We start from the raw sequence: 13,701 nt of genomic DNA on the forward strand, positions 1-13,701 counted from the left end.
TTCATATTTAACATCAGGATTTTACAAACTTACATAAAACAATGTTTTTAATATAAAAAGGGTCAAATTAGGCCTATAATAAATAAAATAACCCCTTTCTCTTTTTCTTTTCTCATTTTCTTTACTTTTAAATATTTGAGAATTATAACTTATATGTAATACATATTCCTAGTATTAAAGGAAATAAAAATATATAAGAATATTTTGGCTTTATAACAGTTTGGTTTGACCTATAAAAAAGCCATTGTCCATCTTACTGATATGAAGCCTATTTTAATCAATAAACAGACTAATAGTTAGAAAAAAACACTAACAAAATCTTAGTAATTATCAGACAAATAAACAATGTAACTTACCTTAAGGGTAGTATTTAAGAGTGTTAGTGTCTTCCTTAAACATAATTAGTCGTCTTATTCAAACTTTATAGACTAATTATAATCCCTAGTGATCAAAATGCTGTATGACAACTCCAAACTTTAAACCATAAAGGATAAGACTCCTTGTTCTTTCCATACTCGAATCAAATCTGGAAGGATGAATATCATGATATAATACACACACACACACATAGAATGATGACTCCATTATAGCCCTTACATGAGTGGGACTAAGTTTGTTGTATGCTTGATTGTTGTTTGATTTTGGTTTGGTCTATCCATTTATTTTTAAACATGTATTTTATAAATATTGCTCATGCATTGTATATTGAATGTGGATTAATTCATTCATGCATCACATGCTTTAATTTTTTGAAGTACACACAAACGTTTTGGTTAGGTAGGAGATTAACAGTTTGCCCTGTATTGTAGATCAAAGTTCAGGGCTCGTGAAACACCCAACTTGAAATCCAAGTATTTCGCTTGGTAATGGTAGACATATGTGTATTAATTGTTTCTTGGAATGCCCTCATATTGTTCTTACAAAGACTGTCATTTGACAAATCTGAAACCCTTTTAAGGCTAGGTAGAAAACCTACCCATACTCACTTAATAAATTAAATATATCCTTAAAATTGTACATAGCATTTATAACTTACATCAAAGAAAGCCCCTAACATATAAGCATCCTAAGTTTTTAGGACTTTTAAGTTGCAAATGGTTATCATATATATTTTTACAAGAGTCTAAGCTATTATAAAAATGACTAAGATGGATATGGATTCTGATTAGTATTTAAAAGTATCAATAACTCCTTAACTAAAGCATGTTTTATAATAACAAGTTTGATACTATAAGATACCTTAATTTATGGTAAATGCTCATCTTAAATGCATGCCTATCACATAAATAAAGGGATTGATTGATGAGTTTAAGTATTGAAAGTGAAAGGACAAAGAGATTGGCCAAACTTAGAAAAGAATGTTTGGCTGCAGTCCAAACCGGAACATTGCTTGGTAATTGGATCATATCTGGAGCTCTAGATCTCTAATTTAGGTTCATTTTATATGGATGGAAAGGTAAGACATAGGCCTACAACTTTCATGCGGAGCCCAAGATTTAAAAAGGCCGTTTTGAAGTCCAAATTGTAGGAACAACGAAGAAGTCTGAATCTGTCCTACAGCCCAGACACTGTTCAGTGTTCAGCGCATATCTTGAGTTCTAGAAGTCCAAATGACCTCATTTTTTTGTTGGAAAGCTGAGACAATTTCCTAGAACTTTCCTGAGGATTCTGTGCAAATTATGATGTTAGCAATGACATCTTGTTCATACAAGAAGATAAGGATTGTCACAAAGTCAAGATGTGGCCACCCACTCATCAATTAGTCAACAAATCAATAGTTTCAAATTTTACCTATAAAAGGAGGCATTTACCATGTATTGAGGCATCTTGGTGTTCAGATCAAGATCATGCTCTTGCTCTCTTTCTTTGTATTTTGTAATGTTTAAGTTTTATTTGATGCGATATTAATCTCTTGTTTATGCTCTTCATTTCCTTTCCTTTATTTGTATAATTATGTTCTTATCTTGTTTATTTATTTTTCTTTCTTTCATTATGTTTAGCTAAGTTAATTATGTCAAGGTGAAAATGGTACATTAATGGTGTAAGAATAAGTATAATATAAACTTAACATGGACCTTAATGTTGGATACTAACATGTTTTATATTTGTTATCTTGTTTACTTTTAATACTTTGCTTGTTAAATGGTTAATCTAGATTTATATTGTGTAACACTTGTTACAACAAATACTTGACACTTTCATAGCCCATACTGTATGGTATAACCGACACCTGAGCTATGAAAGGAACTTGATTTGTTGTTAACATAAGTTATAATCATGAATGTCTGACAACATTTACAAGTATTAGCATTATTCGAATAAGATAACTAATGTAATCATGTTAACAATTTATAATCTGATTGGAACCTTTTTTATGTATGGTTTCTAATTGAGTAATAAGAGTTTATATTATACTTGTTTGAAGTACCATTAGTGAATCCTCTAACCTTGACATTTGTTTTTATTATTGTTTAATCCTTACATCAACCTTTACCTCTCAAAGCTCTCTTTATTATTACTACTACTAGTATTATTATCTACATTCTTGTTATATTTTATGTACGTTAAGTATGCTCTGTGTTTGATCAAGGATCCTGACATTGTTGGTCTTGCCTTGTTCATTCGCATCAGAAATCTGTTTATATTATTTAATATATCTCTTTGATCTTTTCATAAACTTAGTATATTAGGCTGGAAACTTGTGACCCGATCTTTTAGATTATTCTCAGGTATAACAACGCCATGTACTGAGAATTATTATTATTATTATTATTATTATTATTATTATTACTATTACTATTACTGTTATTGTTGTTATTGTTGTTGTTATTGTTGCTATTATTGTTCTTGTTGTGTTGTTATTTATAATTTATACAAATAACCTCTCTGTGGTTCGACACCGGTCTTGCCGGGTTATTTTATTACTTCGACACTCCTGCACTTGGGAGAAGACATCAAGCTTTTGGTCGTGTCAAGTTTTTAGCGTCGTTGTCGGGGAGGTAAATTCTTGTATAAATTATAATATATTTTTTTATTTTCTCTTTTCATTTTTTATTTTTTCTAACTCTTGTTTCTTTTGTTTTGTTTTCTTTCTTTCTTTTTCTTTTCTTTTCTTCTCTTCATTTATTCTCCTTTTACACGTGCATGCGAGTTTGGTCACGTACATTAAGTGGTAAACTTTGTAGGGTATCCTTATCATTTTTAGAAAATATGGCTGAAGAAGATAATCAATGGCTCCATAATGAGAATAATGAGAATAACCGTATGAGAACACTTAGAGACCATATGAATCCCACAAGAACAAGTGCACCCTCATGCATAGTTTTCCCTCCTAATGCATCTCATTTTAATTTTAAGCCAGGCATTATTCAACTTTTACCTTCTTTTCATGGCTTAGACCTAGAAAATCCATAATTGTATTTAAGGGAATTTGAGGAGGTCTGTAATACCTATAATGACTCAAATTGTAGCATGAGCACCATTAGATTAAAGCTTTTTTCTTTTTCATTAAAAGATAAAGCTAAAACATGGCTACAAAATTTGAGACCAGGATCTATTCATGCTTGGGATGAAATGCAACAACAATTTTTAAAGAAGTTTTTTCCGTCTCACAGAACAAACTCTTTCAAAAGACAAATCATCACTTTCACTTAAAAGCCAGGAGAAACATTTTACCAATTTTGGGATAAGTATCGAGATTTGCTTAATACTTGCCCTCATCATGGTTTTGAAACATGGAGATTGGTTTTACATTTTTATGAAGGGTTAACACCTAGAGATAGGGAAATGGTTGAATTGATGTGCAATGGAACTTTTGAAGATAAAGACCCTAATGAAGCAATAGAGTACCTAGACTTGCTAGTCGAAAATGCTCAAAATTAGGACACCACAGGTACTTATGAGGCACCAAGTAAAACTCAACCTCATACATCTAGTGGAGGTATGCACAACCTTAGGGAAGATCATGACCTCCAAGCCAAGTTTGTATCTTTAGCTAGAAAAGTCGAAGCACTTGAATTGAAAAAGAGTGGTCAATTAAAATCTATTCAAGACATTGTGTGTCAAATCTATGAAACCAATGAACACTCGACAAATGATTGTCCAACTTTGCCTTCTTTTAGGGAATGCCTCCATGAATAAGCCCATGCTTTAAACAATTTCCAAAGGCCCAACCATAACCCATACTCACAAACGTATAACCCTGGTTGGAGAAATCACCCAAATTTTAGTTGGAAGAGTGATAGCAACAATGCACAAACTTCACAGCCACCGTTTCAAGCACACCATAATTTCCAAAATTCTCATGGATATGCACCTCCTTATGCTCCATCTCCTAGAAGAAATCTTGAGGAAACATTGCATGCATTCATTGAAAAGCAAGAGGCAATCAACACTCAACTTTCTCAAGGCATGACAGATTTTAAAGATACTCTTGCAAAGTTAACATCTGCTCTTAGTTTCCAAGAGAAAGGTAAGTTTCCATCTCAACCACAGCAAAATCCAAAGGGGCAATACAATGCAAATGCAAGTGGTTCTAGAAGCCAACACATGGATCAAGTCAAATCAGTCATCACTATTCGTAGTGGTAAGGTTATTGAAAAACCCATTCTTGAACCTTGTAAGAAAGATGATGAGTCTATCTCTAAGGGTAAGGAAGGGGTTGAACCTGAACATTGCAAAGAGAAGGCTGATTCCTTGCCAGCACTTCCATTTCCTCATGCCATGACCAAACAAAGGAAAGTCAATCACAACTCTGAAATCTTTGAAACTTTCAAACAGGTAAGGATCAATATACCTTTGTTGGATGCTATTAAACAGGTTCCTTCCTATGCTAAATTTTTGAAAGATCTGTGCACTGTGAAGAGAAAACTGAATGTGAAAAAGAAAGCCTTTTCAGCTGAACAAGTAAATGCCATTCTTCAGAACAATAATGCTTTGAAATATAAAGACCCTGGTTGTCCTATAATTGGAGAACATAAAATTGAAAGAGCCTTACTTGATCTTGGAGCTAGTGTGAATTTACTTCCATATTCAGTTTTTCAGAGTCTCATTCTAGGTGAGTTAAAACCAACTTCCTGTAACTCTTTTACTTGCCGATAGATCTGTAAAAGTGCCTAGAGGAATAATTGAAGATGTGTTAGTACAAGTCGATAAATTCATTTATCCTGTGGATTTTATTGTCTTGGATACGCAACCTGTTGAAGCATGTAATTCATTTCCTATTATTTTAGAACGTCCGTTTCTTGCAACTTCTAATGCATTGATTAATTGTAGGAATGGACTCATGAAGTTATCTTTTGGAAACATGACATTGGAGATGAATATTTTCAACATTTGCAAGCAGTCTGAAGATGATAATGTTTTACAAGAAGTTGATCTTATTGAAGAATTAGTTCATGATCAACTTGAATCTACTTTGAGTAAAATTGAGTTCGATGAATCTGAGGATTTGCAAATAATTTATTCTCAAGAAGAAATCACAGATGAAAAAGGCACCAAAAATATTGATGCCGATCTTTTGTCAAAAGTGACAACAGATTTGACATCTGACATCCCACCAATCGATGATTACTCTCTTGACAAATCCTCACTTTCTCTTAGTTCAATGCCTTGGTTTGCTAAAAATATCAATTTTCTTGCTTCAGGATTTACCAGCTTACTGGAGTACTGAAGACAAAGGAAAGTTTTTGAACGAAGTGAAGAACTTTTATTAGGATGACCCTAACTTATTCAAATATTGTCCTGATCAAAAATTTCAAAGATGCATTCCTGACAATGAGGTAAGTAGTGTCATTAAACTTTGTCATTCTGAAGCATGTGGGAGTCAATTCTCATCAAGAAAGACGACTGAAAAAATCTTACAAAATAGATTTTATTGGCCTACCATGTTCAAGGACACACATGCATTCTGCAAAACTTGTGAAAATTGTTAAAAAATTGATACTGGTCAAAAAGTTTTGCTTTATAATTCTCAACTGCATTTATTTCCTGAAAAAATAAGATCACGATGGAGCGGTCCATTTATTTCGAAACATGTGTATCCTTATAGGGCCCTTGATATTGAGAATTCAAAGAATGACAATGTTTTCGAGGTAAATGGACATCGTTTGAAAGCTTACTTTAATGAGTTTCCTAGTGAAAATGAATCCATTGGTTTGAATGATCTTATAGATAAAGGTTGATTATTTTGTTTTTCTCTTTTTTTTGTGTTCCTTTTTGGTGTGACTTTTGTTTTGCTAGTCTCTCTCTCACCCCGGTCAAATGGCGGATAACGGTACTCCGTGACTTAAGTCGGTTCTTTCAGTTTCCCAAATAACTGATATCTGTATATATTTGTACAATTCTCTACTCTTTCTCCCTTCTATGAATCTTTTCCCCAATTCTCATTTGAAAATGGACACCACTATTTAAAAGTTGAAAATGTATTTTCCCGCTCTGCCTCCAAATACGATTACAAAAATTTACCGTGCTAGGTGTGCAAGATTGAGGTTGTTAATGAATCATGGAATTTCTAAAGATATTCATTAGCTAATTGAAGCAAAGTTCTGTTTCTCAGGTGAGCCCTCTAATTCTTTCATTTCACACATGCTTGGAACAGGTAAAAACACTTTTGCAAAAAACGTCGTGCAAAACGATTGAAAGTCTGGCACGTCTAATGCGACGTGTCGTTCTTTAGAAATGATATCTGTAAACCGTGAAGATAAAATACAATTCATTAAGGATGGCCTGAGTAAAGGGTCTTTAGATAATCTTTTGTTGACCCTTGAGACGCATCCTAGTGGAGATGTGCATCGTGCAATTCATGATTTATGGCCATAATTCCATAAAGAACATGCTCGACTTAATCTTGGGAATCTGACTAAAAAAGACCCTGTTTGCCAGTTTTTAAGAAAACTGGAAGGGAAGCTGACATGACCAAAAGATTGATGTCTTCTCCCAAGTGCAGGAGTGTCGAAGTAATAAATAACCCGGCAAGACCGGGGTCGAACCACAGAGAGGTTATTTGTATAAATTATAAATAACAACACAACAATAACAATAATAGCAACAATAACAACAATAACAATAACAATAACAGTAATAGTAATAGTAGTAATAATAATAATAATAATAATAATAATAATAATAATAATAATAATAATAATAATACTCAGTACGTGACGTTGTTATACTTGAGAATGATCTAAAAGATCAGGTCACAGGTTTCCAGCCTATATACTGAGTTTATGGAAAGATCAAAGAGATATATTATATAATATAAACAAATTTCTGATGCGAATGAACAAGGCAAGACCAACAATGTCAGGATCCTTGATCAAAACACAGAGCATACTTAACATACATAAAATATAACAAGAATGTAAATAATAATAATAATAATAATAATAATAATAATAATAATAATAATAATAATATTAGTAGTAGTAATAATAATAACAATAAAAAGAAGAGGAGGAAGAAATTAATGAGAACTTTGAGATGGAAGATTAATGTAAGGATTAAACAATGATAAAAATAAATGTCAAGGTTAGAGGATCCACCAATGGTATTTCAAACAAGTATAGTATAAACTCTTATTACTCAATTTGGAAACCACACACGAAGGAGGTTCCATTCGGATGATTTGTCATTAATAGCTCATTATAAATTATTAACATGATCATATTAATTATCTCATTTACATAACACCAAACTTTTAAATATTATCAGGAATTCATGATGTTAATTGATGTTAACAACAAATCAAGTACCTTTCATAGCCCAGGTGTAGTTAATACCATACGGTTGGGCTATGAGAGTGCCAAGCATTTGTTGTACCAAGTATTATACAACACAAATTTAGATTAACCATTTAACAAGCAAGGTATTAAGAATTAGTAAGATAAAAAGATAAGACATGTTAATATTAAACATTAAGGTTCATATTGAGTTTATACCATACTTGTTCTTACACCATTAGTGTAACCTTTTCACCTTGACATAATAAACTTAGCCAAACATAATGAAGAAGAGAAACATAAATAAACAAAACAAGAACATAAATAAAATACAAGTTAACTAAGGAAAGGAAAGGAAATGAAAAGCATAAACAAGAAATTAATGAAAGCAAAACTTAAGAATTACAAAAATATAAAGAGAGAAAATAAAGAGCATGAACTTGATCTGAACAACCAAGCCCCCAAATACATGGCAAATGCCTCCTTTTATAGGCCAAAATTCAGAATTATTGCTTTGATGACTAATTGTTGAGTGGGTGGCCAACTTTTGACTTAGTGAAAATCCTTATCATCTTGTCTAAATAAAACGAAAATGCTAGCATCAGAACTGGGTCCACTTAAAAGCATGAAAGTTGTAGGAAATTGACTCAGCTTTCTAGGAAAAAAAAGTGGAGGTGATTTGGACTTCTAGAACTTCAGATATGGGCCAAACACTGAATAGTGTTTGGGCTGCATGACAGATTCAGACTTCTTTGTTGTTGCTATAATGTGGACTTGAAAACGGCCTTCTTAGATCTTGATGTACAAATGAAAGTTGTAGGCCTATGTCTTATCAAATCTATGTAAAAATTTCAGATCATTTGGATATCTAGAACTCGAGATATGACCCAATTACCGAACAATGTTCCAGTTTGGACTGCAACAACGTCTCTTTTCTAAGCTTCACCCTTCTTTATCTTCAAAATTTCAGTAGTTGAATTCATCAATCAATCCTTTGATTTATGTGATATGCCTGCATTTAAGATGAACATTTACCATATATTAGGGTATTTTATAGTATTAGACTTGTTATTATAAAACATGCTTTAGTTAAGGAGTTATTGATACTTTAAGTGCAAAATGATGATATAAACCCTTGATAAACATGCACTTTTAAGTACTAATCAGAAGCCTATCCCCGACCCATAGAGGGCATTTAAGCCGTTCTTGGACGTAAAACCAAGGGAAGATGTGAGCCACAATCACAACTACCTGTACATACACATGCTTTTTCAAAATAAATAATTAATAAAGAGAGAGAGAGAGAGAGAGTGCGAGACTACAACTGGCCTACATATAGATGGCATGATTGCATTTTTCAATTTCTCATCTATAAATTCTTCTTTTCCTTCCCTTCATTTCTACTCAACCCATACATTCATCAAATATAGAAGTGTGTAGAAATGGCAGGTTCCTCAAGCCATCATATAAGAAATATTTGTGTTTTCGGTGGATCTAGTCCTGGAAAAAAAAAAGAGTTTTTAGAATCAGCAAATCATCTTGGTCAGGTATTAGCTAAGAGAAAGATTCATTTAATGTATGGGGGAGGCAGCCTTGGGTTAATGGGAGGTGTGTCAATGACTGTATTTTTAGGAGGTAGTCAAGTTTTGGGGGTTGTCCCCAAAGCTTTAGTAAATGGGAACATCATTGGAAAAATAATTGGAGAGGAACTATAGGTCCCCACAATGTCTGATCGACTGAATACCATGTTTAGCCATGTTGATGCCTTCATTGCCTTACCAGGTGGTTTGGGTACATTGAAAGAGATCTTTCATATTTTCTCTTGGGCCTAACTGCACATTCATCATAAACCTATAGGTTTGTTAAATGTTAATGGTTTCTATGATAAATTGTTGTCTTTCCTTGATCAAGCTATGGAACAGGAATTTCTAACATCTTCGGCACGACAAATCATAATCTCTGCTGCTACTGTTGAACAATTGATTGACCAACTACAATCTTTCATCCCTGTCATTGATCCCTGCATAAGTCGCCTAGATTGGTCAACTACGGAAAGCCGTAAAAAGCTTAGATTAGATTTGAGCCTTCATTTGTGAAACCTTGTGTCTTTTGGTTTTATTAATAGCATATTATTTTGTTTGGTTACTTCTTATATTTGTTTAAGCGTGTTTCAAGTGTGCCAGTGTTCGCTGTTTCAGGTGATGTCTCTATACTCTATCTTTCTACCTGAGGACATTGAGGACAATGTCTCATTCTGGTTGGGGGGGAGGGTAGTAGTTGACATTAAAAAAAATAAAAAAAAATAACTTACTAATTGTTGTTGCTACTATTAAAACCATTCGACAAAATTGTTATTAGGATGACAGAGTAACGAGGAAATTTTATTGACTCTTGAGACGTATCTTAGTAAGTATCATTACCAAGGTCTATCATAATACTTCTTGAAATATTCAGGTTTACAAACTCTCGCATTGTTATCACTTGATTCTGCTTCATATACTCATTTAACAAGTATTCTTAAACCTTCATTTTCACACACACACTTTAACATATGATTGTGGGTTGAACGTTGGATTATTACATTATTTATGTCCTTTTGTTGAAGGTAACAACTAAGGGAAAGGGATAGTATATTAATCTCTAAAAAAAAATGATAATGATAATAAAAACGTAGATAAGTTTGGTTTTGTAGCCTCCCTAACCTAAGCAATTAAACCCGAAGGGGTGTTTTAACACCTAATACCCTAAAGTCAACTGACTTGGGAGCTATTGGCCCAAAGCTTGTTACATGGGTTAAGGAGAAAAGCTTAAGGGAATCAAACATTGCACTATCTACATATCAGTATCTGCAACCCAAGTTGCTAAGCTCGTAAGGGTGTCTCAACACCTAATGCCTTAAGACCAACTGGTCTGGGAGTTATTAGCCTAAAACTCGTTAAATGGGTTAAAGATACATTGTGTTTTGAGTTGTATGTGTATATAAAAAAAAATAATAATAATAATCCCAACCCAGGGAAGTTAACCGTAAACTTTCGAACATAATATTGTTTTCTTCCAACAAAAGCCTCATCATCTATGTTTTTATATATTGAGCACATAAAAAGAAGGTTTATGAATATCTTGTTTAAGAAATATGAAGCAGGAATATAAATTTAATGAGAGTTTGTTTATCTGGATAGATTAATAGAAGTTGAATGATGAATACCTTGCTTTGTGAACTTGCAAATTGTTTCTCTATTTTAACGCTTTTGATTACTAGGGACTAGTAATAAGCTGGTTGGGGGGTGTGATTAATACTTAAAAGTGCATATTTATCAAGGTTTTATATCATCATTTTGCACTTAAAGTATCAATAACTCCTTAACTAAAGCATGTTTTATAATAACAAGTTTGATATTATAAGATACCTTAATTTATGGTAAATGCTCATCTTAAATGCATGCCTATCACATAAATGAAGAGATTGATTGATGAGTTTAAGTATTCAAAGTGAAAGGACAAAGAGATGACCAAACTTAGAAAAGAGATGCTGGTGCAGTCCAAACCGAAACATTGCTCGATAATTGGATCATATTTGGAGCTCTAGATCTCGGATTTAGGTTCATTTTATATGGATGGAAAGGTAAGACATAGGCTTACAACTTTCATGGGAGCCCAAGATTTAAAAAGGTCGTTTTGAAGTCCAAATTGTAGGAACAACGAAGAAGTCTGAATTTGTCCTGCAGCCCAGACACTGTTCAGTGTTCAGCCCATATCTTGAGTTCTAGAAGTCCAAATGACCTCATTTTTTTTGTTGGAAAGCTGAGACAATTTCCTAGAACTTTCCTGAGGATTCTGTGCAAATTATGATGTTAGCAATGACATCTTGTTCAGACAAGAAGATAAAGATTGTCACAAAGTCAAGATGTGGCCACCCACTCATCAATTAGTCAACAAATCAATAGTTCCAAATTTTACCTATAAAAGAAGGCATTTACCATGTATTGAGGCATCTTGGTGTTCAGATAAAGATCATGCTCTTGCTCTCTTTCTTTGTATTTTGTAATGTTTAAGTTTTATTTGATGCTATATTAATCTCTTGTTTATGCTCTTCATTTCCTTTCCTTTATTTGTATAATTATGTTCTTATCTTGTTTATTTATGTTTCTTTCTTTCATTATGTTTAGCTAAGTTAATTATGTCAAGGTGAAAAGGGTACACTAATGATGTAAGAATAAGTATAATATAAACTTAACATGGACCTTAATGTTGGATACTAACATGTTTTATATTTGTTATCTTGTTTACTTTTAATACTTTGCTTGTTAAATGGTTAATCTAGATTTATGTTGTGTAACACTTGTTACAACAAATACTTGACACTTTCATAGCCCATACTGTATGGTATAACCGACACCTGAGCTATGAAAGGAACTTGATTTGTTGTTAACATAAGTTATAATCATGAATGCCTGACAACATTTACAAGTATTAGCATTATTCGAATAAGATAACTAATGTAATCATGTTAACAATTTATAATCTGATTGGAACCTTTTTTATGTGTGGTTTCTAATTGAGTAATAAGAGTTTATACTATACTTGTTTGAAGTACCATTAGTGGATCCTCTAACCTTGACATTTGTTTTTATTATTGTTTAATCCTTACATCAACCTTACCTCTCAAAGCTCTCTTTATTATTACTACTACTAGTATTATTATCTACATTCTTGTTATATTTTATGTACGTTAAGTATGCTCTGTGTTTGATCAAGGATCCTGACATTGTTGGTCTTGCCTTGTTCATTCGCATCAGAAATCTGTTTATATTATTTAATATATCTCTTTGATCTTTTCATAAACTTAGTATATAGGCTGGAAACTTGTGACCCGATCTTTTAGATTATTCTCAGGTATAACAACGCCACGTACTGAGAATTATTATTATTATTATTATTACTATTAATATTATTATTACTATTACTATTATTGTTGTTATTATTGTTGTTGTTGTTGTATTGTTATTTATAATTTATACAATTAACCTCTTTGTGGTTCGACCCCGGTTTTGTCGGGTTATTTATTACTTCGACACTCCTGCACTTGGGAGAAGACATCAAGCTTTTGGTCGTGTCAGATTCCCTCATCAATGTAATGATGACATTTGGGTCACAAATCTATAGATGATGACCATTATCACCCTTAAAGAATGAACCCGTGTTTAATTTTCCTTTTTATTTTTGTAAGCATCTTATATTTATTTGCTTTATGAAATATAAGCCAACGCCTATAAGCCAAAACCTTAAAATCCATAAACACTCAACTTAAAAAAAAAAAAAAAAAAACTCATGGAGAATGGAGAAAATGTATAGTTAGAAGCCCAACATACAAAGATGAATGATATGGAAGGTGATACTATTAGGCTCACCGGTTTACCCGAACAAATCCTAACATCTAAACTTGAAGAATAAACTTCTACTCGGCCTACAGTTACCGCCTAACTTGCACCTTGTAAATAGCTCTTTTCACTTCATTCCACAGATTTTGAGGCAAATGGCACCTTGATGGAGACCTAGTTCACTATACCTTTTTCCTTTTCTCAGCCAACATCAACTGTAGACCTGATTGTTTTAACCTAGTTGGCAAAGGTGATAGAAGACGAGGATTTTGATAAGTTATCTGTCATTAAAGAGGTATTAAGTGAAATTAAAGGAAGCAATTCTGTATGATCCAATGATAGCCATTGAAATGTGTTTGGTTCCAAATATAGTGGTCCGTAAGAAGTTCAAAGTGCTAGAATTTATTAAACACACAAGTACACAGTACCCGATGACTAATCTAAAAGAGTACTGTAATAAGATGACAGAAGTCATCCGTGATAAGAAACTCTTGATCTATTTTTTTCTAGGAAAGTTGATGTGGTACTGCTCTAAGTTGGTATATGTAATTGGGTAACACTAACATTAAGAGATGGAAAGACTTAGTGAATGGCTTTGTCAAGTG

The 13,701-nt window shown here is 32.8% G+C and overlaps 1 pseudogene; it reads left to right on the plus strand.

The window, feature by feature from the left end:
* The window catches only part of LOC140954691 (uncharacterized), a 32,205-nt pseudogene extending 18,931 nt beyond the window's left edge, over positions 1 to 13,274 (plus strand).
* The last annotated feature ends 427 nt before the right edge of the window (positions 13,275 to 13,701 follow it).

Source organism: Populus alba, chromosome 16 (assembly GCF_005239225.2).
Source record: "Populus alba chromosome 16, ASM523922v2, whole genome shotgun sequence".
NCBI classification, from domain to species: domain Eukaryota; kingdom Viridiplantae; phylum Streptophyta; class Magnoliopsida; order Malpighiales; family Salicaceae; genus Populus; species Populus alba.